This window comes from Lathyrus oleraceus, chromosome 6 (assembly GCF_024323335.1).
Source record: "Lathyrus oleraceus cultivar Zhongwan6 chromosome 6, CAAS_Psat_ZW6_1.0, whole genome shotgun sequence".
In the NCBI taxonomy this organism is placed as follows: domain Eukaryota; kingdom Viridiplantae; phylum Streptophyta; class Magnoliopsida; order Fabales; family Fabaceae; genus Lathyrus; species Lathyrus oleraceus.
The window spans coordinates 202,181,507-202,204,171 of record NC_066584.1 but is presented as its reverse complement, the minus strand read 5'-3'; positions in this window follow the sequence as shown (position 1 = coordinate 202,204,171).

Below are 22,665 nucleotides of genomic sequence, written 5' to 3'. Positions count from 1 at the left end.
ACAAACTACGTAGGCCCAGGATGCGACATCCTGCCGAGTCCGCTTTCTCCGTTTTCCTTCATCTGTGTTTTATTCCAGTGCGTGTGCATTCTTTGAGTAGTTATTTAGCAACCTTTTCCTATTCTTTTGAGCGTGGATCCCGTCGAGTACGACAGACGTGAGGGGTGCTAATACCTTCCCCTTGCGTAACCGACTCCCGTACCTTGCAATCTCTGGTCGAAAGACCATTCCTTTCCTTTCTAGGTTTACTTCGAGCGTTTCCTTTCCCTCCTTTGGGATAAATAACGCACGGTGGCGGCTCTGTGTCTTTTCCCGCCGGTTGCTTTTCGCGTATGCAACAGGCAGTTTCCCCTATTTAATTATTTTTAACCCGAGAGTATAAATGTCAACGGTCTTCATAGATTCGTGATGAAAGATAATTAAATATAAAAAAGACCCCAATTTTGTCCTTTGAGGGAAAAAAGATGAGGTAAGGAACTTTGTGAAGGATCACCTTCACTGGGGATATGAAAGGTCAACACCCACCCAAAGGGTTAGCACTTTGCTTTCAACAACAGGATCAGAGGATCAACTACTCCAACCGCTTACGCTGGTAGATTAATTGGCAATGATATTAGATGATCAACCACTCCAACCATTTACGTTGGTAGGCTGATCGACAATGAATTGGATGATCGACTACTTCAACCGTTATGCTGGTAAGCTGGTCGACAATGAATTGGATGATTAACTACTCTAACCGTTTACACTGGTAGGCTAATCGACAAAGACATTGAATGATCAACTACTCCAACCGCTTACATTGGCAGGCTGATCGACAATGGCATTGGATGATCAACTACTCCATCTGTTTTCACTAGTCAGCGAATCGAAAATGATATTAGTTGATCAACTACTCCAACCGCTTACATTGGAAGATCGATCAACAATGACATCGGATGACCAACTACTTCAACTACTTACATTGGCAGACTGATCGATAATGACTTTGAATGATCAACTACTCTGTAAGACCCCAATTTTGACCCTAAGATCCCTCATGGCATCATAACATTGTATTTGCATTGCCTCAAGGATCTTTAGCATCTTGGTTCCCTTTGCCTTTGGGTGGGACTCCTTGTGATTGGTTTGAGATCACCAAGCATGCTTGAATTATACATCATTGTTTCTCTTACTTTTGTTTACTAACCAGAAGCATAAAAATGTGTCACTAACATCTTTTGTTTGAAGCTTGAGTATCATCCAAGACACTTTGTGGATTCTATTTAGATGATCAGTCAACACAAGGGAATGGCTTGAGATACTTCCAACAGGTTCAAATGGGGTCTATTCGTCAGTCAAAACGTTAATCTTGAAGGAGCAAAAGTTTGTTCATGAGCTGTGATGCTCGCTAGGCGAGCAGAATGGGTCGCTCAGCGAGTCCCAAGAAAAGCCACCAGAATCACCTACGCTCAGAGGAATTTCTTGAACTGTCATGCTCGCTAGGCGAAGCCCACATGTTTAAAAAAAAACAAAAAAAAAACAAAAAAAAAAGAAAAAACGAAAAACGAAAAACGAAAAAAATAAATAAATAAAAAACGAAAAAAAAAATAATAATAAAAAAAAACGAAAAACGAAAAATAAAATAAAAAAATAAAATAATAAAATAAAAATAAATAAATAAATAAAATATAACAGAAAATTTTTGGACTTGGGCCTCTCTCATTTGAGCCCACAGGTCCACAAAAATCAGGTTATAAATTCAGAGTTTCAGTGAAACAAAATTACATTCTATTCCTATTACCCTGGCAGGGAAAAAGATAGTGAGAGAAGAGCTAATAGAGTTCAGAGCAACCTCCAGAGACTGAAGGGAACTCATCGGCAAAGAACCAATTCCCTCTCATATAAACCCTAAGAGTGCTTTGCAAACCCAACGAGCAATTCAATTTCATTCGATCTCTCTAGTCAGGTTTGCCTTATTCCCATTACTTTATGCTTTTAATTTGAATGCTCTGAATGTATGAGGTATTATGGGTGAATTTGATACCTTTTTGATGCATGTGTTTGACAAGAGGTTTAGGCCTCCTACCCTTGGTTGCTTTTTGTGAGCTTTTTGTGAATTTTGATGGCATGATTCATGTGGTTACATTTTGATTTGGGGGCAACTCTTGATTACCCTACCCTGTTTGCTCTAACCTGTTTTGTGTTTGTTATGGCATTGTTTTCTCCTAATTCCGACATATTACTCTAACCTGTTTGTTGAGTTTTTGTGAGGGCTCACATACTCTTGCAGGGATAGCTTGCTTGGTGTTCCACTTTATTTGTGGGGTACCACCTGGAGGTCTATTCCGATTACCTGTACTGACTCGCTTTCTTTGATGGTGTTTAGCTTGGAAGAGTCTTTGGGTTTATTATTTATCTAATTGTTGTTACTTCGGATCTTTATCCGTACGGTAGATCTCTCGATCCCTTTACTTTTCCCGCAAGTTACCGATTTCTTAGGTTTCGTATAGCCTCTCGTGGCATGTCATTTAAGGTAACGCGGTTCCTTCATCTAGGACTGCCTTTTTGCATGAGCATCCCTAAACACCCCGAACTCATTGATTTTTCTTCTCCTAAGAACACGATATCTCCTTCTACTACAGGCGAGTATGTCTCCAAAGGTCGAGCATCCGGTAGATTGCGTAGTAACGTCGTTCACCCCAAAACACAACCCTTAGCCCATAGGTGGTCGAACTACGTTTTGCTCTGATTTTCATCCCAGATGAGATACATAGGCATAAGACGCGATGTCTTAGCGAGCACACTCCTCTTTAACCCATAGGTAGCCGAACTACGAAGACTCTGATTCTCAGATTCAGATGAGATACGTATGCAGTGGATGCGACGTCCGTACGAGTCATTTTCTTTTGACCCTACTTTTAGTAAGTAGTACATTAGATAAACATACACGCTTTTCTCATCCCTTCAATCATGTTTGCACAAATAAATTTTCAAAAAAGAAAAAACAACCTTTGCAACAAATGTGAAAAGGGCTCCCTAGGAGTACCTAGGATGCTTTGGGTGCCTAACACCTTCCCATTGCATAACCAACCCCCTTACTCATATCTCTGACATTTTTACTAGTTTTTGATTCGATAAAACTTTTAGGTTTTTGTTCGCTTTCTAACCATTCCTTTGGATAAATAGAAGTGCGGTGGCGACTCGACTTGTATGATTTACCTTGGATTTAGTCAATATCTCTAATGGTAACGAATACCCCGCTACAGGAAAATGGCGACTCTGCTGGGGATCGAAACATCCTAGTGGGTTTTGCCTACTTTTCATATTTGTTGTATTGTATTGTATATTTTTTTTTGTGTGATATATTTTTGTGCAATTTGGGATTACTGTATTGTATGTAATGATTGAATTGTTTGAATATTAATTCCTTGTGTGCTTGGTGATCTTTGTAAGATGAGTTCTATACCCGGACTCGAGTGCACTTAGGATAGGAGAATGGCATAGTCTTGTCGACTTATGTGGAGTTATTCCTTAGCAAGTTGACTTGCAAGTCCATTCACTTGGTGGAGGTTATGTTGGGATCAATAATGTCACACAAGTAAGTTGTGGTTAGACATTACTCTTTCCAATATAGACCTTAGAAGCCAAGGACCTTAGTTTACCAAGCCCATCTTGGCCTATTCTTAGGATGTAGTGCGAAAGTCGTTCAAGTGTAAGATTTGATACGATTGTTACGCGATACTACACTCATAAGAGTCTCTCTTGAGAATATTTTCGGAATACGAGTAGTCGTTTCTCCAATAATATTTGAAAGATGGGATGATGACTATGGGAACCTCTTGTAGAACATGTTTGGCAGGTTTAAACCCTAGTACACTCCCTTTTGGGTGGTTCTTAACCTAACTCCATGCTCGTGACTTACAACAAACCCTTGATTCATGGTTGATCCGTTCATGAATCCTTAATATCAATGGAACTTGGGTGTTGATAAGGTGTAAACCATAATCTACCAAAATGGATGATTGATATTAAGGATAACATGATCCATCCCATGACCTTTATTTGGTGTGCTTTGCTTGATCCTTGAGTGTGATTGTTGCATTCATGCATTCATGCACCCATTTGCATCCATATCATCAATAAATAAGAAAATTTTCAAGGAACTTAAGGGGTTTATTTGCAAAATTTTCAGACATGGAAAGACAAAGAAGGAATACAAAGAAGTACAACTTCAGGCAACCATATTTGAAAGAGTTAAGGAATCTGACATTCTATGTATTAGATCCTTTGGGTTTCAAGGCTCATTTTGGGAAGCTTCTTCCTCTTTTGACTACTCAGGTGGATGAAGGGTTGATGAGTGTATTGGTGAAGTTTTATGATCCCCTGTATCGTTGCTTCTCGTTTCCAAATTTCCAGCTTTTGCCTACCCTTGAGGAGTATGCTTATCTTGTGGGAATACCTATTCTGGGTCAGTTGCCGTTCAGTGGCTTGGAGAGTATTCCTACTTCTCAAGAGATAGCTGACATGTTACACATAGATGAATCTCTGGTTGGTGCTCATATGACTACCAAAGGAGGAATTCAAGGTCTCCCTTCTGAGTTCCTCATTGCTCAAGCTACTATGTATGGGAAGGCCATGAGTGAGGACGCCTTTGAGGCCATATTTGTACTTCTCATCTATGGGCTAGTATTATTCCCCAACATCGACAAGTTTGTGGATGTGAACACTATTAGGATCTTCTCTACTCTTAATCCCGTTCCGACTCTGTTGGGCGATACCTACTTCTCTTTGCATATGAGGAATGCAACGGGTGGTGGCGCCATTGTGTGTTGTTTGCCTCTGTTGTATAAGCGGTTTATTTCTCACTTACCTCAGACGGTCGCTTTCAAGGAGAACAAGGAATGTCTACGGTGGTCCACGAGACTTATGTCTCTCACTAATGATGATATCTCTTGGTATAACCATGTGTATGATGGTGTGCAGATTATTGACTCTTGTGGCAAATTCTCCAATGTACCTCTTCTTGGTACATGTGGTGGGATTAACTACAATCTTGTTTTGGCACGTCGGCAGCTTGGGTTCCCCTTAAAGGATAAACCCAATAACATTCTGTTAGAGGGTGTATTCTTTCAGGATGGTAAAGATCCCCAAGGCTTGAAAGCTAGGATGGTCCGCGCTTGGCGCAAGATTCATAGGAAAGGAAGGAAAGAGTTGGGTCCTAAGAATTGCATCGCTTTGAAGCCTTCGTCAAGCAGTACAAGTACAACGTGGATATGGCTCCCGATAGAGATCAATTGAGAGCCATGTCCCAGAAGGATAAAGAAACATTTAAGGAGTACGCCCAGAGGTGGCGAGAGGTGGCAGCACAGATCGTGCCTCCGCTAGAGGAGAAAGAGATAACTAAGATCTTTTTGAAGACTTTAAGTTCTTTTTATTATGAGCGGATGATTGCTAGCGCTCCTTCTGACTTCACCGAGATGGTGAATATGGGGATGCGTCTAGAAGAAGGGGTCCGTGAAGGACGGTTAACCAGAGAAGAAGGCTCTTCTGCTAAACGTTATGGGGCGTTTGCAAAGAAGAAAGATGGAGAGGCACATCCTGTGATCTCCCATGAGAAACCAAGAAGACCCTCTGTGAGGAGGAAGACTATGCGTCCCGCCAGTAACCAGCACCAGGTGGCTCATATAGCACCTGTTTTCAGAGACAATCAACAATATCAGCAACATAGTAACAATCAGCAACCACATCCGTAATATCAGCAACAACAGCACCGACCGCAGCAGCAGGCCTACCAGCCTCGAAACAGAAATCAAACTAGCACAAATTACGAGAGGAAAAGGGTCACCTTCGATCCTATTCCTATGACGTACGCAGAGTTATATCCCTCTTTGATAGAAAGGAAGCTGATTACTCTGAGAGACCCACCGGCTATACCTGCTAACCCCCAGTGGTGGTATAAGCCTGAGTTACATTGTGTTTACCATTCTGGTGCTCTCGGCCACGACGTGGAGAATTGTTACCCTTTGAAGACCAAGGTTCAAGACCTTGTGAGGTGTGGTATTCTATGTTTTGAGCACGTAGGCCCTAATGTGAAGAAGAACCCATTGCCCGAACATGGGAAATCTGTCAACATGGTCCAGGGTTGCCCTGGAAAATACAAGGTCAAATATGTCAGTCATATTCAACAGTCTCTGGTCCAGATGCATCGTTTGTTGTGTGACTACAGTCATTATGAGCATGACCATGATAGATGCCGAGTCTGCTCTGTTAACCGATTGGGTTGTTGCCAGGTGCACAAGGATGTTCAAGAAATGCTGGACGAAGGAGTCATTGAGATCCTTCAAAATAGGAATGTTGATGAAAATGAGCCTGAGGTCAACGTGATTTCCCTAGTGTTCCGGATACCCGAGCCTATTATCATCAAGTACAATGGTAGCAAGCAGAAGGCTTCTCCCGCTCTGATCATTAAGCCTGCTGGTCCTGTGCCTTACTCTTCTGAAAAGGCAGTTCCCTATCGCTACAACACCGTAGCAGTAGAGAATGGGAAAGAGGTGTCCTTGCCCTCTTCTTCTGTTGTGAATATTTCCGATGTTAGCGGTTTGACCCGTAGTGGCCGTGTATTTTCAGCACCGCCGAAGCCTCAAATTAATGCTGATTTTGTTGAACGCCCGATCGGGAACGCTGTGAATTCTCCGAATCCGGCACTTGCTGTTAAGCCCTCCTCCGTACTGAAAACTCCTACTTCTGTTGGCCCGAGTGGAAATGTGAAAGAAGACTGTGATGAGATGCTGAGACTCATCAAAAGGAGCGAGTACAATGTTGTAGACCAACTTCTACAAACGCCATCCAAAATATCTGTGTTATCCTTACTCTTAAATTCAGAACCACACCGAGAGGCTCTGCAGAAGGTGTTGGATGTGGCATATGTGGATCACGATGTCACTTTGGAGCAATTCGATAGCATTGTTGCAAACATTACTGCTTGCAACAACCTGAGCTTTTGTGACTCTGATCTCCCTGAGGAGGGAAGAGACCACAACTTGGCTTTACACATATCTATGAATTGCAAAGACGACGCCATGTCCAATGTGCTGGTGGACACCGGGTCATCATTGAATGTATTGCCAAACTCCACTCTCTCAAAGCTATCATATCAAGGGCCTCCCATGAGGCAGAGTGGAGTAGTTGTGAAGGCTTTCGATGGGTCTCGCAAAACTGTGATTGGGGAAGTTGATCTCCCAGTCAAGATCGGACCAAGTGATTTCCAGATTACCTTCCAGGTTATGGACATTCACCCATCGTATAGTTGTCTCTTAGGCAGACCATGGATTCACGAGGCAGGCCCCGTGACGTCCACCCTACACCAGAAATTGAAATTCGTGAAAAACAAGAAGCTGGTGGTTGTAGGGGGAGAAAGGGCTCTCCTGGTTAGCCATTTGTCTTCCTTCTCTTATATAGATGCTGAGGTTGAAGTTGGAACTCCTTTCCAAGATTTATCTATTGTTGAGCCTATTGAGAAGAGAACTCCTTCATTTGCTTCCTAAAAAGATGCAAAGCTGGCCATTGAGCGTGGTGCAACCACTGGTTTAGGAAAAATGATTGAGTTAGAAGACAACGAGTCCCGGGCTGGCATAGGTTTTTCTTCTCGTACTTTCAACAAGCAAGGGTTATTCAAGAGTGGAGGTTTCATCCACACTGGTCTAGATGAGGAGGCTGCTACCGTTTTAGAAGAAGATGCAGAGGATTCTGGCAACTTCATCATCCCTGGTGGGGTCTGCAACAATTGGGTCGCTGTGGATATTCCAACAGTTGTCCACAAGTCAACGTAATGATCACTTTGTTTAAAAACCCTTCTCCCATGCCAAAAGGAGGAGTGATAACATTGTTGGCAACATAAATACAATGATATTTTCATTCAATAAATTCATGTTAAATGTTTGTTTTTCCCATTTATTTTCCCTTTTCGTTTTTGCATGAAATTGGTGATCACATAAAACCCTAAAAATAGAATAAAATCAATCTTTTCATCTACATAATGATTTGCCTTGTTTGATTTCTAAAAGCTTTTCATATCCAAAATCATTATGCAGGTTGATTTCTAAACCCATTGAACATAATGACCCAACACCATCTCCCAATTTTGAATTCCCTGTACTTGAGGCAGAGGAAGATGATGTTGAAGAGATTCCTGATGAGATCACCCGGCTACTTGAGCATGAAGAGAAGATCATTCAGCCACATCTTGAGAATCTGGAAACAGTCAACTTGGGGTCTGAAGATTGTGTACGAGAGGTAAAGATTGGGGCACTTCTGGAAGAATTTGTTAATAAGGGGTTGATTAAGTTGCTACGAGAATATGTCGACGTCTTTGCTTGGTCGTATGAAGACATGCCTGGTCTAGATACTGATATTGTGCAACATTTCCTACCTCTAAAGCCTGAGTGCATGCCTGTAAAGCAGAAGCTCAGAAGAACTCATCCTGATATGGCAGTGAAGATCAAAGAGGAAGTTCAGAAGCAAATTGATGCGGGGTTCCTGGTGACTTCTATATATCCTCAATGGGTGGCCAATATTGTGCCCGTGCCTAAGAAAGATGGAAAAGTCTGGATGTGTGTGGACTATAGAGACTTGAATAAAGCTAGTCCAAAAGATGATTTCCCTCTACCACATATTGATATGTTGGTAGACAATACAGCTAAATTCAAAGTCTTCTCGTTTATGGATGGATTTTCTGGATATAATCAGATTAAAATGGCACCCGAGGATATGGAGAAGACAACATTCATCACACCTTGGGGAACATTCTGTTATCGAGTGATGCCCTTCGGTTTGAGGAACGCCGGAGCCACGTATCAACGAGCTATGACCACCTTGTTTCATGATATGATGCACAAGGAGATTGAGGTATATGTTGACGATATGATTGCTAAGTCAAGAACGGAAGTTGAACATGTAGAGCATTTGTTGAAGCTTTTCCAGCATTTGAGGAAATATAAGCTTCGTCTGAATCCCAACAAGTGTACATTTGGAGTCCGTTCTGGCAAGTTATTGGGCTTCATTGTTACTGAAAGAAGTATTGAGGTTGATCCTGCAAAGGTCAAAGCAATACAAGAGATGCCTGCGCCCAAAACTGAGAAGCAAGTCCAAGGTTTTCTTGGCCGCTTGAATTATATCTCCAGATTCATATCCCACATGACTGCCACATGTGCGCCTATATTCAAGCTCCTCCGGAAAGATCAGTCCCATGGTTGGACCAAGGATTTCCAGAAAGCTTTCGACAGTATTAAAGAATATCTGTCTGAGCCTCCGATTTTGTCTCCGCCTGTAGAGGGAAGACCTTTGATAGTGTATCTGACTGTTCTTGAAGACTCAATGGGTTGTGTCCTTGGTCAGCAAGATGAATCACGGAAGAAGGAGTATGCTATTTACTACCTGAGTAAGAAGTTCACTGATTGTGAGTCTCGATACTCAATGCTTGAAAAGACATGCTGTGCTTTGGCTTGGGCTGCTAAGCGCTTACGCCAGTATATGATAAATCATACGACTTGGTTGATATCCAGAATGGATCCAATCAAGTACATCTTCGAGAAGCCTGCTTTAACAGGGAGAATTGCCCGTTGGCAGATGTTGTTATCTGAGTATGATATTGAGTATCGAGTTCAGAAGGCTATTAAAGGTAGTATCTTGGCTGACCATTTGGCACATCAGCCTATTGAAGATTATCAATCAGTTCAGTATGACTTCCCGGATGAGGAAATTTTGTATTTGAAAGTGAAAGATTGCGATGAGCCTACACTTGATGAAGGGCCAGAGCCTGGTTCCAGATGGAGTATGGTATTTGATGGCGCTGTAAATCAATATTGAAATGGTATTGGGGCCGTGATTATTACTCCTCAGGGCGCGCGTATTCCTTTTACAACAAGGCTAACTTTCAAATGCACGAATAATATGGCTGAGTATGAGGCCTGTATTATGGGATTGGAGGAATGTATTGATCTAAGGATCATGCATCTTGATGTATATGGTGATTCGGCCCTCGTTGTTAATCAGATTAAGGGTGAATGGGAAACGAATCAGCCTGGCCTCATTCCATACAGAGATTATGCGAGGAGGATTTCAACGTTCTTTACTGAGGTTGACTTCCATCATATTTCTCGAGATGAGAATCAGATGGCAGATGCTCTTGCTACGCTTGCTTCAATGATTATGGTTAAATTGTGGAATGAAGTCCCCAACATTACCGTGATGCGCTTGGACAGACCAGCTCATGTATTTGCAGTAGAAGAAGTAAAAAATTATAAGTCGTGGTATTATGATATCAAGTGTTTCCTTCAGAGCCAGATTTACCCGCCTGGGGCATCTGTAAAAGATAGGAAGACTTTGAGGAGATTGTCAGGCAGTTTCTACCTCAATGGAGAAGTGCTTTACAAAAGAAATTTTGACATGGTTCTGCTCAGATGCATGGATAGACACGAAGTAGACCTGTTGATGACTGAGGTCCATGAGGGTTCATTTGGTACTCATTCCAATGGACATGCCATGACTAGAAAGATGTTGAGAGCAGGCTACTATTGGCTGACAATGGAGTCTGACTGCTGCAAATTTGTGAAGAAATGCCACAAGTGTCAGATTTATGCTGATAAGATTCATATTCCCCCGACACTTTTGAATGTGATCTCATCACCATGGCCTTTCTCCATGTGGGAAATTGACATGATTGGCATGATAGAGCCGAAAGCGTCCAATGGACACAGATTTATTCTCGTAGCAATTGATTACTTCACCAAGTGGGTTGAAGCGGCGTCGTATGCAAATGTGACCAGGCAGGTGGTCGTGAAGTTTATCAAGAATCAACTCATGTGCCGCTATGGTGTGCCAGATAAGATCATTACCAATAAGGGATCTAACTTGAACAACAAAATGATGAAAGAGTTGTGTAGTGAGTTCAAGATTGCACACCATAATTCTTCTCCCTATAGACCCAAGATGAATGGGGTTGTTGAAGCTGCTAATAAGAATATCAAGAAGATTATCCAGAAAATGGTTGTCACGTACAAAGATTGGCATGAGATGTTACCATTCGCTTTGCATGGATATCGGACGTCTGTCCGCACTTTAACATGGGCAACCCCTTTCTCTCTTGTTTATGGCATGGAGGCGGTACTCCTAGTAGAGGTGGAGATCCCATCAATGAGAGTCTTGATGGAGGCCAAGTTGACTGATGTTGAATGGGTTCAGAGTCGTTATGACCAGCTGAACTTGATAGAAGAAAAGAGATTGACTGCCATGTGCCATGGTCAGTTATATCAGCAGAGGATGAAGAAAGCTTTTGATAAGAAGGTCAAGCCTCGTGTGTTCCGAGAAGGTGACCTTGTGCTCAAGAAAGTTTTGTCTTTCGCGCCCGATTCCAGGGGCAAGTGGACTCCGAACTATGAGGGTCTGTATGATGTTAAGAGAGCCTTTTCAGGCGGTGCTTTGATACTTACAACTATGGATGGGGAGGATTTCACTCGTCCTGTGAATTCAGATGCAATCAAGAAATACTTCGCCTAAAAAAATAAAAACAGAATAGCTCACTAAGTTGAAAACCCGAAAGGGCGGCTTAGGCAAAAATGAGTGTCTCGGTGGATTGAAAACCCGAAAGGGCGGTCCAGGCAAAAGTTAGAGACACAAAAAATATATAATAATGATATATGTATCCCGCTAGATTGAGTACCTCATCCTGGGGAAATCTAGGAAAAAATTAGGGATTTGGCAAGTAACTGCATCCTGACAAGACTTTGTTCTACCACTGTCGTCCGTCAGAAATCCTTGCTCGTTATCAGCCAAAGCTTCAAATACATCGGATTCAGAATTGGTGGAGAAATGGTCATTATATTCAATGTAGCCCTTTTCCAATATATATCACCAATTTCAAAGTTGTAAAGATCTATGGAGTCTTGCCATTCGCAGACTACCATTCTATCAAATAAATTTGAGCCTTTTATCCAATTATTGGCACTCTTATCTGTTTCTATTCAACAAATGTTTTGCATGTTTTGATTAAGAAAATATCATTGTTTTAAACGATCAAATTTTTTATAATTTGTTTTTAAACAAAGTGAACATTCACAATGACGAAAGGATACTTAGGATATCCTCAGTGCTCTCCCAAGGGTGGTACGATCCCTAACAGGGTAAGATTTTTGTCCATATTCCTGGCATGACTGTATCTCTTCCCTCCAGAACCCCTTGTGGTTTATCCTACCAAGTGGATTGCTTGTTGAGAGTCACCTCTCTTCCCTTCAGCAGAGTAGCAATCGTTCTTCCTCAGCAGCTTGGATCTCTTTGGGCAAGAGCGGTATTTGGTGGTTGATCTCGATAAATCCTTTATCTCCTCAGATAGATTCCCCAGTAGAGTTGTTGGTGTGGTGGACCTTGTCTGTGATAACTCTCGTCCCCAGCTGGAATGATTGATGATTCATCCCCTGCAGAGTTCTTTGCTTCCTGGTATCTCTGATCCCCAGCAGATTGGATACTCTCCGGTGAACTTGGCTTACTCTCTTGAGATGTAGTACCGGGTGGTTGATTCTTGGACCTGGTTGTGTTAAATATGTCTGTTTGTCAACATACATCATACATAAACCACGCGCATACATGCATAATTATAACATTCAGATATTCATGTTACATTCTTTGCCATATATCGTTGTTGGCTGTCTCCTGCTATTTGGTGATATACTTCCCCAAGCAGACGTGTGTGTCTGATCTCTCTATATAGAGTCAGCTCCATAGGCAGAAAGCGTCTATCCTTTCTTCCATATTCCCCACCGGGTTATATCCTCGTGGATGTCGATTGTTATTGTTCCTTCCCGACACATATATTGGGATGGTTTTCCCCATTGAGTTATATCCTCACCGGGACAAGTCTTGATTTGGTGTGCCTATCTAGTTTGATCCTAGATCGGTCTCTTGAGACTCTTTTCCTGTTTCCCCGTGGTAAATGAATAATTTCTCAATAATTAGTAATTATTATCCCCGACGAAGTCTGTGTTTCTCTACCCTCATACCGGTAGTTGTAAACCCTATTTCTTCCCTTTTTGCAGAGTAACTATTTTTGCTCATCTTTAATTGGTGACAGTTATCTTCATCCAATATTCGGTGATGATATCCCCTCATCTGCTTGGATAATTGCCCTGATTACGCAATTTATCCCCAACGGGTCATCTCTCGTCTACCTTGTTGTTGTTGGTAACGATTGTTTCTCCCCTGAATTGGTCATCATTATATACCTAGTTTCGGTGTCCCGATGCCTTTTCTTTTCGGTCGATTTATCCTTTATTAACCCAGTAACCGATTGTGGATAATCGTCCATGCGAGTATATTATCTACGTTCTGACGGTAATAGATAGTATATCTCATGCACTTTCGGGTCTGAAGCCTTTTGTTCTTCCCAAGTTGAGTAAGATTCATATCCCCTTTGTGGAGTCGAATATCCATCCTGTAATCGAGTTTGCTTTTAGCCCTCTTTTGGATGATGAGTGTTTTGGGAATATTCCCCAATTCACGCCTTGGTTGGTCACCTATTATATGCCCAGTAACCGGTATCCCTGGTGTTCCTTCCTCTCTGATCCCTATTATGACTTTTTGTCCCCTGTGGAGTCAGAAGCCCTGAGTTGAAGTATACCTTTTAGGTTTTCCTCAGACGTTTTGAAGTTTTGATATCTCTCACCCTTATACCGGTCTTGGATATTCATCTCTTCCTGAGCATGTTGTATCTCTCACTCTCATACCTGGCGTTCAGATCACATGTCTCCTTGAGCTTATTACCCAGTAACCGGTAATACCTCGTCCCACTGCTTCCCCAGGAGTGTCCTTGTGGACATCCCCAGCGAACTCCCTTAGTGGATTGTTTTCATCCGGATTTTATCCGAAGTATCCTCTGTGGATAGTTTTTTGCTATATTGGCATATTCCCCAATACATGCATCTTCGAGTCAGCTCAAGTCTTTCCATTGGATCTTTTCCCTTTGGAATTCTGTTCCCCACGCTTTGAGTCATGACCTGCTCGCGCATTTTTATCCCTTTTCTATCCCCAGGAGAGTCCCCAGGGTCTTGGTCCCATGGAGTGAATTGCTCATATGGATTATCAGTGGCTTCTGATTTCTTTGCTTTTGTGGACACATATCTCCACAGAGTGCTACCATTTTTCATACCTACATTTGCATCATGAGGTCTCTTAGGGACCAAAATTCGTCTCTTTGTTATTATTTAAGCCCATTCTACCCCGTCGAGACGAAGATTTTAACCTTCACTTCTCCGGCTAGAATGACCTTAAATAGGGGCATCTGTAAGACCCCAATTTTGACCCTAAGATCCCTCATGGCATCATAACATTGCATTTGCATTGCCTCAAGGATCTTTAGCATCTTGGTTCCCTTTGCCTTTGGGTGGGACTCCTTGTGATTGGTTTGAGATCACCAAGCATGCTTGAATTATACATCATTGTTTCTCTTACTTTTGTTTACTAACCAAAAGCACAAAAATGTGTCACTAACATCTTTTGTTTGAAGCTTGAGTATCATCCAAGACACTTTGTGGGTTCTATTTAGATGATCAGTCAACACAAGGGAATGGCTTGAGATACTTCCAACAGGTTCAAATGAGGTCTATTCGTCAGTCAAAACGTTAATCTTGAAGGAGCAAAAGTTTGTTCATGAGCTGTCATGCTCGCTAGGCGAGCAGAATGGGTCGCTCAGCGAGTCCCAAGAAAAGCCACCAGAATCACCTACGCTCAGAGGAATTTCTTGTTCTGTCGTGCTCGCTAGGCGAAGCCCACGTGTTTAAAAAAAATGAAAAACGAAAAATAAATAAATAAATAAAATATAACAGAAAAATTTTGGACTTGGGCCTCTCTCATTTGAGCCCACAGGTCCACAAAAATCAGGTTATAAATTCAGAGTTTCAGTGAAACAAAATTACATTCTATTCCTATTACCCTGGCAGGGAAAAAGATAGTGAGAGAAGAGCTAACAGAGTTCAGAGCAACCTCCAGAGACTGAAGGGAACTCATCGGCAAAGAACCAATTCCCTCTCATATAAACCCTAAGAGTGCTTTGCAAACCCAACCGGGCAATTCAATTTCATTCGATCTCTCCAGTCAGGTTTGCCTTATTCCCATTACTTTATGCTTTTAATTTGAATGCTCTGAATGTATGAGGTATATTGGGTGAATTTGATACCCTTTTGATGCATGTGTTTGACAAGAGGTTTAGGCCTCCTACCCTTGGTTGCTTTTTGTGAGCTTTTTGTGAATTTTGATGGCATGATTCATGTGGTTACATTTTGATTTGGGGGCAACTCTTGATTACCCTACCCTGTTTGCTCTAACCTGTTTTGTGTTTGTTATGGCATTGTTTTCTCCTAATTCCGACATATTACTCTAACCTGTTTATTAAGTTTTTGTGAGAGCTCACAAACTCTTGCAGGGATAGCTTGCCTGATGTTCCACTTTATTTGTGGGGTACCACCTGGAGGTCTATTCCGATTACCTGTACTGACTCGCTTTCTTTGATGGTGTTTAGCTTGGAAGAGTCTTTGGGTTTCTTATTTATCTAATTGATGTTACTTCGGATCTTTATCCGTACGATAGATCTCTCGATCCTTTTACTTTTCCCGCATGTTACCGATTTCTTAGGTTTCGTATAGCCTCTCGTGGCATGTCATTTAAGGTAACGCGGTTCCTTCATCTAGGACTGCCTTTTTGCATGAGCATCCCTAAACACCCCGAACTCATTGATTTTTCTTCTCCTAAGAACACGATATCTCCTTCTACTACAGGCGAGTAAGTCTGCAAAGGTCGAGCATCCGGTAGATTGCGTAGTAACGTTGTTCACCCCAAAACACAACCCTTACCCCATAGGTGGTCGAACTATGTTTTGCTTTGATTTTCATCCCAGATGAGATACGTAGGCATAGGACGCGATGTCTTAGCGAGCACACTCCTCTTTAACCCATAGGTAGCCGAGCTACAAAGACTCTGATTCTCAGATTCAGATGAGATACGTATGCAGTGGATGCGACGTCTGTGCGAGTCATTTTCTTTTGACCCTTCTTTTAGTAAGTAGTACATTAAATAAACATACACGCTTTTCTCATCCCTTCAATCATGTTTGCACAAATAAATTTTCAAAAAAAAAAAAACAACCTTTGCAACAAATGTCAAAAGGGCTCCCTAGGAGTACCTAGGATGCTTTGGGTGCCTAACACCTTCCCATTGCATAACCAACCCCCTTACTCAGATCTCTGACATTTTTACTAGTTTTTGATTCGATAAAACTTTTAGGGTTTTGTTCGCTTTCTAACCATTCCTTTGGATAAATAGAAGTGCGGTGGCGACTCGACTTGTATGATTTATCTTGGATTTAGTCAATATCTCTTATGGTAACGAATACCCAGCTACATACTCTAACTGCTTACATTGGTCAGTTGATCGACAATGACATTGGATGATCAACTACTTCAACTGCTTTCACTAGTAGGCTGATCAAAAATGATATTGGATGATCAACAACTCCAGTCGCTTTCATTGGCAGCCAAATCGATAATGACATTGGATGATCAACTACTCCAACCTCTTACATTGGCAGGTTGGTCGACAATGACATTTGATGATCAACTATTCAAATCGCTTACAATAATAGGTTGATCGACAATGACATCAGATGATCAACTACTTCAACTACCTTCACTGGAAGGCCGATCGAAAATGACATTGGATGATCAACTTCTATAACCACTTATGTTGGGTCTAAGTGTTGACAGCAATTTTGGTAAAACAAAGAGTGTTCATAAGATGTTACATGTGATGTCTTAACATAAGATATCTTGTACCTGCTGGAGGTTTAAAATATAATTATGCAGGATTGTTTCAGGATGTCATACCCGATGTCATGACATCTGATATAATATACCTGCTGGATATTTAAAATGGAATTATACAGGATTGTTCCAGGATGTCAGACCCGATGTCATGACATCTGTACACAGAACATTCAGTCTGAATGTTATGTGTTATGTGATTGCGCTTTTAATGGTAATCTATGTTTGATTGATGAGTTAATTGCAAACGCTATCAATCAATGATTACAACGTGATTTAACTTATTTTTCAAAGAGATCTAACCAACTGTCATAAGAAGATTTGAATGGAAAATAGTTTTAGGGTTTTATGATGTCCAAGCCCAGCTGAATGCTTCTATAAAAAGGACATGGAATACCCGATTTGATACACAAGAAATACATAGCGAAATATTGAGAGAGAGTAAGGGTTTAAGTCTTGCATGGTCGTGTGACTTGTAAGCCATTCAATTCATCCATGGATGATTGAATTGGTCTGATTTTTGAGTTGTAATTTGTCACTCTAAGCTTTTCAGCATGAGTGTGTGTCTACTTGATTGAAGCTGCTAAGTAAGATCAAGTGTGTGTCTTTGAAGAATGTCTTCTTTTCATAAGTAATTCTTGTTTAATATCACTGGTGTGATTGAGGGGGAGTGAGTAGGATCTCATATTTAAGAGTTCTTAGGTAGAAATCATACGGGTAGAGATTAGGTGAAAAAGACTCTAACTTGTGTAGTTTACTGATATGAACTAACCTTTGAGACTTATGCATTTCCTTCAAAATTCCTGAAACAACTTTGTTAACTTTTGGAATATTAATTCTTTTGTGACTCAGAGGAAGTAATCTGCCTTATAATTGAAAGAATGACAGAATTTGATACATGCATATAAAATAAACGAGATTGATATGAAATAAAAGAGAAATAAGAAATGGAATTAAGTAGAAGGGGCGCCACACTCTTTCTAATCCAAGAGAGAATGATAAGCCTATTGATGAGGATCACCACAAGAAAAGGATTTCTTGATAAGATCAATTTTGGTCCAATCCAGAACCTAAGAGCAAATACTCTCACTTACACAATGTGTAAACTTGCCAAAATTCATTGCTTTAAAAAGAAGATACATGCCTCCTTTATATAGGAATGGCTTAAGATAAAAAAATAACTCCTAAGAAAACAAAAGGGTTTCAACCACTAATTATCATGATAGTGGATTGAGTTATTACAAAGAAAGTGCAAAATAAAGAAGAGATAGTGGGGTTTTTGAAAGGGCAAAATAATGGCAATTCTTTATTTACCACTTCTCTTGTAATTTTCGTCCATTATAGTGTGGTTATTGGTATTTCCTTTATTTTTATTTATTTATGCATTATTGGGCCTTTTATCACATGCTTGGATGATAAGAATAAACTTGGGCTCTTTTTCTTCAATCTGGCCCATGCATTCTATTGACTTGATCATGAAGTGAACTAAAGCATCATTGACTCTTCTTGCACGTGCCCTTGTCATAGGACCTCCTAAGCCTTGCATTGTATCACTTATGTCTTGGATTATGTCCTCATCATTCCCTCCTTCTTGAAAAGAATTCGACCTCGAATTTAGACCATCATCACCTACATCAAAAGGAGATAAATCAGCCACATTAAAAGTAGTACTTACCCCATACTCACCTGGAAGTTCTATTTTGTAGGCATTGTCATTGATCCTTGAAAGTACTTGAAATGGTCCATCTCCCCTAGGTTGAAGTTTGGACTTCCTTTGTGATGGAAATCTCTCTTTTCTCATATGTATCCAAACCCAATCCCCGGGTTCAAAAATAACTTTCTTTCGCCCTTTGTTTGCACTTTTTGCATAACTTTTATTTTTCTTTTCAATTTGCAATTTTACTTGTTCATGCAATTTTCTCACAAATTCAGCTTTAGCTTTCCATCTTTATGCTTCAAAATAGATGTGTTAGGCAATGGTAACAAATCAAGAGGTGTTAAAGGATTAAAACCATACACAATCTCGAAAGGTGAATGTTGTGTAGTGCTATGGGCAGCCCTATTGTAAGCAAACTCTACATGAGGTAACCATTCCTCCCACATTTTTAAATTCTTTTTAAGAACAACCCTAAGAAGAGTAGAAAGAGTTCTATTTACTACTTCAGTTTGTCCATCTGTTTGGGGATGACAAGTAGTGGAAAATAATAACTTTGTACCCACCTTTCCCCACAAAGTCCTCCAAAAATGGCTTAAGAACTTGGAGTCACGATCAGAGACAATGCTCCTTGGTAAGCCATGTAGGCGCACCACTTCCTTAAAGAACAAATCAGCAACATGACACGCATCATCCACCTTTTTACATGGAATAAAATGTGCCATTTTTGAAAACCTGTCCACAACTACAAAAATAGAATCTTTGCCATTCTTTGTTCTAGGCAGCCCCAAAACAAAGTCCATGGAAATGTCAATCCAAGGAAATTCAGGTACAGGCAAAGGAGTATACAAACCATGAGGCATAACTTTTGATTTAGCCTTTTTACACACAATGCATCTTTCACAAAGCTTTTGGACATCAATTTTCATGTGAGGCCAATGAAAATGTTCTTTTAAGAATTCTAGAGTTTTAGAAACCCCAAAATGACCCATTAGTCCTCCCTCATGTGCCTCTTTTACAAGTAATTCTCTAATGGAACCTTTAGGCACACATAGTTTTTTTTCTTTAAATAAATAGCCATTGTGCCTAAAATACCCATTGAAGGCAGTATGCTCACAAGCTAAAAATTTTGAAGAAAATTCAAGGCCACTTTTATACAAATCTTTAATATGCTCAAGACCAAAAACTTTTGTTTCAAGAGTAGAAAGCAAGACATGTCTTCTTGAGAGTGCATCTGCCACAACATTAGATTTACCTTTCTTATGCTTGATTACATAAGGAAATTATTCAAGAAACTCAACCCACTTGGCATGCCTCTTATTCAACTTACCTTGTCCCTTCAAATGTTTCAAGGATTCGTGATCACTATGAATGACAAACTCTTTGGCCAGCAAGTAATGTTGCCAAGTTTGTAGAGCTCTCACCAAGGAATACTATGAAAGCTTCTTACCTCACTTACATTTTTGGGAGGAGGCCACTCTCGAATGGCTTTCACCTTTTCCTCATCAACGTGGACTCCTTTAGAGCTTACAATGAAACCTAAGAAAATCACATGATCGGTGCAAAAGACACATTTTTCTAGGTTGGCATACAAATTTTCATATCTTAGCACTTGCAAAACAGCCTTTAAATGAATGCAATGACCATCTAATTCTTGCTATAAATCAAAATATCATCAAAATACACAACAACAAACTTACCCAAGAACTCCCTTAACACATGGTTCATTAGTCTCATGAAAGTACTAGGTGCATTAGTTAATCCAAAAGGCATAACCATCCACTCATACAAACCAAATTTTGTTTTAAAAGCAGTTTTCCATTCATCCCCTTCCCTTATTCTAATTTGGTGATATCCACTTTTCAAATCAATTTTAGAAAATAAGCATGCACCAAACAATTCATCAAGCAAATCATCTAGTCTAGGAATAGGATGCCTATATTTAATGGTAATATTGTTAATGGCCCTACAATCAGTGCACATCCTCCAACTACCATCCTTTTTAGGGACTAGAATAATAGGGACAGCACAAGGACTTAAACTTTCTCTTACCCATCCTGTACTTATCAATTCAGCAATTTGCCTTTGTATCTCTTGAGTTTGTTGTGGATTGCTTCTATATGCTGGCCTATTAGGCAAAGATGCTCCTGGATTGAGATCAATATGATGTTCAATTCCTCTTATAGGTGGTAAACCACTTGGCACCTCTTCCGGAAACAATTCTTTAAATTCCTGCAAAAGAGACTCAATACAATTTGGCAATTTTTTTTCATTAGAAATAGTGGTTAGCAAAGGCACCTCCTTGCAAAAGAGCAAGTACAAAGGCTGGTGTGACACAATTGCTTCTTTCACATCTCTTTTTTTTGCAATTAAACTTTGTTTCTTTTCTCTTTTATCATTCTTTTTCTTTTCATTCTTTTCTTTTTCTTTTTCTTTTTCTTTTTCTTTTTCTTTTTCTTTTTCTTTTCTTTCTTGATCATATTTTTCTCTCATTTTTCTTTGATCTTCTCTCACCTCACTAGGATTTAACGGTACAAGATTGATCTTTTGATCATGATACATAAAAGAGTACTTATTGGAGTATCCATCATGATTGGATTTTCTATCAAATTGCCAAGGCCTTCCTAATAACAAATGACTAGCTTCCATTGGTACTACATCACACAACACTACATCCTCATATTTTCCAATTTTAAAACAAATCTCAACTTGTTTATTAACAAGCATTTCTACACTTTCATTAAGCCATTGGAGTTTGTAAGGCTTAGGGTGAGGTTTTGTTTCCAATTTTAGTTTAGAAACCAGACGCGTGCTTGCAACATTTGTACAACTTCCTCCATCAATTATTAAAGAACAAACCTTTCCTTGTACAAAGCATCTTGTATGAAAAAGGTTTTCTCTTTGACTTGTATCCTCCTCCTTTATTTGGCTTCCCAACATTCTTCTCACCATGAGTAAATCTCCACTAGGTATTTCTTCTTGAAACTCCTCATCATAATCACCATCCTCCTCTTCAACAATTTCTTCATTTTCTTCCATAAGCATAGTTCTCTTTGTTGGACATTGAGATGCAATATGTCCTTGGCCTTGACACTTGAAACACTTAACACTTTTGTTAGTTGAAACACTTGAAGAAGAAGATGTAATAGTTTTACCTTTGTTTTCAACCGTGGCTTCCTTAGATGATGAAGCACCTTCCTTCTTTGTTTTGTCCTTCCAACTTTGAGAATTAAAGTGGTGGAATTTCTCCTTGCTTGGCTCTTTCTTTTGAGTTGTTGTTCCACTTTGATAGCTTGGTGTACCAATTCATCCATTTCAACATAGTGATGAAGTTCCACTATGTCACTAATATCATGATTTAGACCATGGAGAAACCTAGCCATAGTTGCTTCATCGTCCTCCTCTACATTAGCTCTAATTTTGAGAACTTCCATCTCCTTGAAATATTCTTCAACACTTTTAGAACCTTGAGTGAGCCTTTACAATTTGTTGTGCAATTCCCTATGATAATAGGAAGGAACAAACCTTCTCCTCATGATTCTTTTCATCTCTTCGCAAGTATCAATTGGTCGTTCTGCATACCTCTTTCTATCTTTGGTCAATTGATCCCACCAAACTAAAGCATACTCCTTGAACTCAATAGAAGCAACCTGCACTTTTTCAAGGTTAGAATAATTGTGACAATTAAAAATTTGTTCAAGTTTAGTCTCCCATTCTAGATATGCCTCCGGGTCACTCTTCCCAACAAAAGTTGGAACTTTAATTTTTATGCCCCTCAAATTATCTCCCCCTTGTCTCCTTCTACGTCTTCTTTCCTCCTCATCGCCACTACCATCATTAGAATTTTGGGGCCTCCTTTCCAACTCATCAATTCTTTGTTGAAGTTGTTCACCTTGTTCTCTTAACAATCTTTCAAAATTGTCACGCATGGCTGCGATCTGAACAGTTAAAGCTGCTGTTCTAGGTGAAGGTGGACTAGACATAATTGTGAAATATTTGTGAAATTAGGAACAAGTGTTTAAAAATGGACCTTACCACTCTACTCATGTGTTTACACTCAATCACTCGTGTTTTACTCAATTTTTATTTTCTTTTGGCTTTTTTTTTTCTAATAAAAACACTCTACCTTTTTTTTTCGATTTTTTTTTATAATGATAAATGGATAATAAT